Source organism: Leptonotus elevatus, chromosome 2, assembly GCF_054856555.1.
Source record: "Leptonotus elevatus isolate MCC_2025b chromosome 2, RoL_Lele_1.0, whole genome shotgun sequence".
Classification (NCBI taxonomy): domain Eukaryota; kingdom Metazoa; phylum Chordata; class Actinopteri; order Syngnathiformes; family Syngnathidae; genus Leptonotus; species Leptonotus elevatus.
The window spans coordinates 13,720,244-13,726,243 of NC_141240.1; positions in this window are offsets into that span (position 1 = coordinate 13,720,244).

The window sequence follows — 6,000 nt, forward strand, 5'->3', positions numbered from 1 at the left end:
ACAATACTGATCTACAATTTCTATGGGTAGGGCTTTACATTAATTAAGTTTATTAATCATTGTAATTAATTAGTCCAGAGTCTTTGAAATAATAATAATTACGCAGTCCAAGTTTCTTCTGTTTGAAATAATGATTAAATGTTTTTTGTTTTTTTCCCTTCTTCAATGATATCATGGGAAACGTAAAGAAAGTCAACAGAGACAGGAATGTTTTGAATGTGAAAAAGTGGCAGCAAATGTTCATATATGTTAATTGTGTGTTTTTTTTAGTGTAGAGCAGTGATGGCTTATGGGAAGAATCTGTCTCTGAGGCTGTTTGTTCTGATGGACCTGGTAAAAGGCAGCAGGTCAAAGAGGTGGTGGGCGTTGTGGGTGTGCCACCTCTGATTGTCTGAACACCTCTTCTGTGTTAAGTGACGTTTCTCAGATTTTAGACATGTGATCCTTTGTCAATATTTTCCTTAATTCATTTTGAACAATATCATGCCAATAGGATAGTTTGGCCTTACTGGAGGTCTGCGAATCGTGTTTGTCCAATAATTGCTTAGAACGTTGACCTCAAATTCCTATTGAGCAAGTATTCATTCTTGCCAAAGCATACTAAGCCTTGCAAAATAGTACACCTCCCATTCCCCTAAAAGAGAGAGAGTCCTCCTGCACCGTTGTCAATCACCGTCATTTATTTAATAACTTCCACGAATCTGCGTCAGCCATCAATGCTGGAATCAAATTTCAATACATGGTATGAGGCCCACGTTACCTTCTCGTGTATATTCCGATAACTAAGAGACCAAGAATTGTTAAAAAAAAAAAGACGTATCCGCTCTCCCGGCTTTAAAGGTAGAAGAGCGCGACAGCGCTCCTGGCTCTAGTGGTAGAATCCTGGTAATGCGCTCCCGGACTTAATGGTTTAAATCCATGTCCTTACCAGAAAGTAAGAGAAAACCATTTGCTTGATTTGAGTGGGTGTGTTCCACAGTTTGTGGTTGATGACAGCGTTGGATCCTATTGTTAAAGAACAAACAAACCTGCTCACTAATTAGCAGCTGCTAAACACACAACCCTAACATGATTACTCATTACGGGGGTTGGATTCACACACGCTTTGTACAGTACCGAGCGCAGCGGCAGCTTTGTACTGGCTCAGGCTCAAGATGACCTGCGAACCCGACAGTACCAGTAAAGCATCTGCCTCCCCATTGCTAGCTTTTTGTTGCACAGTGCAGCTCGCCGTGCCGTTGCGTCTTCCATGCAGGACACAGTGGATGCTAATTTGACACTGGGATGATTAACAGCCGCAGCCAGAAGAGCAAACGTTCTCATTTACATTAAGCTTTGTTTTCAGTGCATGGCTCACCTCCCAGAGGGATTTGACTGCTCTATTAATGGACACTCTCTTGGGTGTGTGTGTGTGTGTGTGTGTCACAGCCCTTCAAACATACATCCAGGTCAGCATTTCTTGCTTAGGGTTAGGAGGAGCTCATAATAGTTTTTTATTCCTGGGACAGGCGTAACAAAAAATAATTTAAGCACTGGGTTAAAGGGGAAGCCAACCTTAAACATGTCTTGACAATAATATGTTAAACGTGACCTCACATGACATTCTGATTAATATGACATTTGTGGAATATGAGTTATGCAGCAAAATCCAGCAGTTTTTATCAATATCAGAAGGCGGCCATTTTCCCACTTGCTGTCGACTGAAGGTGACGTCACAGTTACTCAGGGATAGGGCAAAGACCAATCACAGCTCACCTGTTTTCTGAAGCTGAGTTGTGATTGGTTGTTACCTGAGACCTGAGCAACTGTGATGTCATTGTCACTCGACAGCAAGTGGCAAAATGTCCGCCTTCTGATATTGATAAAAACTGCTGGATTTTGCTGCTTAACTCATATTCCACTAACTTACTTAGACTAGTGAGGCTGCATAGAACATATTAGTGTCAATAATTTTGGGGGGGGGAGTGGACTTCCCATTTAAGGTAAAAAATACATTGATATGTTATTTTTGAGAAAAAAAATTAAAATACACAGTAATACAATAATTGCAATTCTATATATTTTTTAAATTGTGGTGTATTTTAGTTGTACTGACACATTGAATTATTATTATTATTATTTTTTTTGATTATTATTATTTTTTTGGGGCCGAGTTTACTAAAGACTTTCTTAGAATCAGCCCACATGACAGAGGCCATGAAAAAGAATGAAAGGAAGGCAGGATGGAGCACGTACTGTTTGGAAGTCTGGTGTCCGCACAGAGCTGCTGCTTGTCCACTGGTGGCTGTGGAGGATGCATTAAGCTCCACATTGAGCAGCCGGCATGTGAGTGACAGGTCTCTAGAGCCGGTGTCACCCCTCTCCTAAAAGGCTCCACAGATCATTCCACTCCTCTCTCGCCCATCTGGCTGCCTGAGCCTAACAAGGCCTGTCCTTTGCCTAAAGGAGGAGCATAAAGGGAAGAAGAGAGGGCGAGAAAAAGTTAAAGACTCAAATATCCCATCAGATTCTCCGTGGTCTTTGGGCTCCAATTATTCACAGCTTATCTTTTCAGCTCGGCTGATCTCCAAATGAATAAAGCGCGGGCCGCATTACTGACGGCCGGGTGCACCTCTAAAGAGGCTGAAGGAGGATCAGGGCTGTGGGTTAGGGTGTCAATCTGGCCCTGACCCCCAGGGTTAGGGAGGTGGTGTTATGTAGTGACAGCACCTAGGTGTCCCCTTGTAGCACCTCCATTTACAGGCCATGTGGATAAATGGAAAAGGGCAATCACATTAGAGGAGGCTTCTGTCCATTGCAAACCCAAAGGCGAGAGAGAGGAAGAAATGTCGAACGACAGACTCTTGACTTTCAAGTGAGCTCCAGCGAGGCTGCGAAGGAAGTCAAAGGGTTAAATTAGCACAGCCCATTTCAGTATACACGCGCAGTGCAATACAAGTGAAAGAAAAAGCTTCATTTTCAACGTACAGAGCAAATGAAAGTAAGGAAAGTAGGTGCACATCCTCACAATAATAATATCCAATACAAAACCTGTATTTCTACGGAAGCACGGAACGGCCAATGTGGAGTAAACATTTAACCTATTCAAATACGATAAAACGTATTTGCAACTACATTCGAACATACTTGCAAATACGTTTGAATGCATTTACAAATATGTTCAAGCCTAGCGACTGAAGACATAATAATAAATAAATACATTATAAATAAACAATGTTTACTCCCTTAATTTCAGACCGTATTGATTTGATGTTAGCCAAATGCAAAAAATATGTATATATTTTTTTATATATATATTATATATTTTTTTTAAGCTGCAAATCCGCAAGTCAATACCCCGTAGCATTATGGGGAAAAAAATTATGCATTTTTAGCATTTAGCCTACAAGTCATATTTGCAAATACATTTCAACATATTTGCAATTTAAATTTAAATACGTTTGAATGTACTTGAAAATACGTTTAAGATATTTGCCTGTTGATAATGTTTAATCCACATTGGCAGTTTCACACTTCCGTAGTAATCAAATTAATTAATTTAAAAATAGAATTATCATTTTGCTGGTTGAGTCTTACACTCTGATTCATTTATTTTGTTTTGTATGGGATGTTGTCTATATTAACCACTCAGTCTGATGCATCTGATTTTGCTTACAACGAAATTGAAATAAAGAAAATGCAAATGTTGAATTAAATGATCCCGTGAGGTACAAGTGTACCTAATGGTGTGGCCGGTTTTGCATCATCAACTCACAAGAGGCCATTAAGAGTATTTCTTTCTAAAGTTTGTGAATGGCTAGCAAACGATATGGATAACAATCACACCATTATCTGATAAGTTTGAGTGTTCCCTAACATGTATAGTTGTATATTGCAGTGAAGACCAAGTGAAGTAACCCCCCAACCCCTCACCGGTCCACACCCCCCCCCCCCCCCCTCCCGCTTGTTTGGGGTCCATTCTACATGGCACCGGTACAATGATGTGACAAACTGGTAGTTTTTGGTTCTGGGGGGTCCATGATTCTCTTCTCTGCAGATTCTCATGCCAGCACACAATGCCGAAACAAGCTGCTATGTCTAATTCAATTAATTGAATTAAGTGCAGTGTGAGGTCCAAAATGAGCGGGCAGAAAGGAAGGAAGGGGGGATGTGTGTAAGAGGCGTACTTGGGCTCATTCTGGAGTTTACGCTTCATTCTTAATCAAGTCTTTAATGTATCCTGGCAAACCAAGTTCATTTTCAAACTATCTATCCATCCATCCTGACTGGTAACTGCAAATTATATTACAGTTTTTCTCTATAGGTTTGGCACATTTCTTGAAACTGAGATGTCATTTTCAAAACTGCAAGCTCATTTGGCCAAACAGACTTCAGATCAGTTCATTAGCAAAAGCACATATCTATCCCAAAACTGCTCACACATGCTTCACTCCAAGTTCCTTTCCCAAACAAAGAGTCGGTACAGTCACAACTGCAAAGATCCTCCTCAATTGCTTTGGCTCATTTGCATTCACTTTTGCCAAAAATAACTTGGATGATTTAGCGCAACTCTTTGGATCATCTGCAAAAGCTCATATCTCTCCCAAAACAGCTCATCTATGTGTCCAAATCAAATTTCTATGTCATGCAAGTAGTCAGTGCCCCCAAAATGCATAGTCCCTTTGGCATTCTGTGAGCACCACAAGTCAAAATCATTAGATGTTTTCTCACAACAGCTAACAAAATACAATTATATATAAAACTGAGGGGGAAAAGGATTTTACCAGAGCAGTATTCAAAGTTTGCGGTTTGACATACTCACAGTCAAGGAAATTGCAACAGTTTTTATTCACACAAAGTTACTTACACATTAGAGTGCAACAAAAGAAATTGTAAGCCAAATTCTGTATATCTATCAAAAACGAAAAACTAATAACTAAAATCATACGACGTGAATGTCTCAACCATCCTCTACACTGATCCCCTGTGATATGCTGGACTCATTTTGACAATTGAACAGATGATTTAGCATATTATGACTTACACACTGACATCTTTCTGACATGTTTTGGAGAGGATAGACATTAGAATGAAAAACAACTCATCCGGTTTGATCAGCAAGATCTATTCATTTGGAAAATGTGCTAAATGTGGGCACATTGTGCTAACTGTAGGCTAAATGTACACAACCGTTTGCACAGATCCGCTGGGGCATTTGAGACATGTACGAAGACATTGGCAATTTGATGAAAGCAATGAGAAATGCCAATCAGTTGAGACCAATTGTAAGGTAGTTTGGGGATTTGTCCATGGTATTTTGAAAATGCCATCTCAGTTTCAAGAAATGTGCCAAACCTATGGAGAAAAACTGTAATTGTCTTAAAAATAAGTTTTCGTAGTATTTACATTGACGCCATGTCTGCATATTTTTATATGGAGACTAGATTTCACCTCTTTTGAGAGAAATACGTAAGAATCAGTAATGCTCTTCAACGTCTTTACTGACAGCCTTGCTCTCCACATACTTAGCCTTTGTCACAGACGCTAAATAGCAAAGCAGTCACGGCTGACAAGAAAAAAACGATATTGTTTGAGAAAAGCTGCCTTTCTGCTTTTTCAACACTTCTGACTTCAGCTGTGAAGTATCTCAGACCTATGAGGCCTTTAGTTTCACCCAAGCTCCCAAAAGGCCTCCTGCTGCTCCTCCAGGACCCTCATCTCAAGCAGCACAAAAAAACCTCTCAAACATTTGACTTTCTCACAGAAACAGCTCGCTAAATGGTATTTCTCTAATGGACTCCTGCTAGGGTTCATATGCCTTGTATAGCCACATTGCCCAAAGTTGAGTCAACACAATTACCATGAGAATGCTCAAGAAGAAAGGCCCAAAAAGGTTGTTTTTGAATAAAAATCGGAAACTATAGAATTCTTTGTTTTCAGTGTAAAAAAAAAAAAATCAGACATCGATGGTCATTTTTTTCTATTGGAAAAGTGCTGCCGAATGAATGTCTTATTTACATG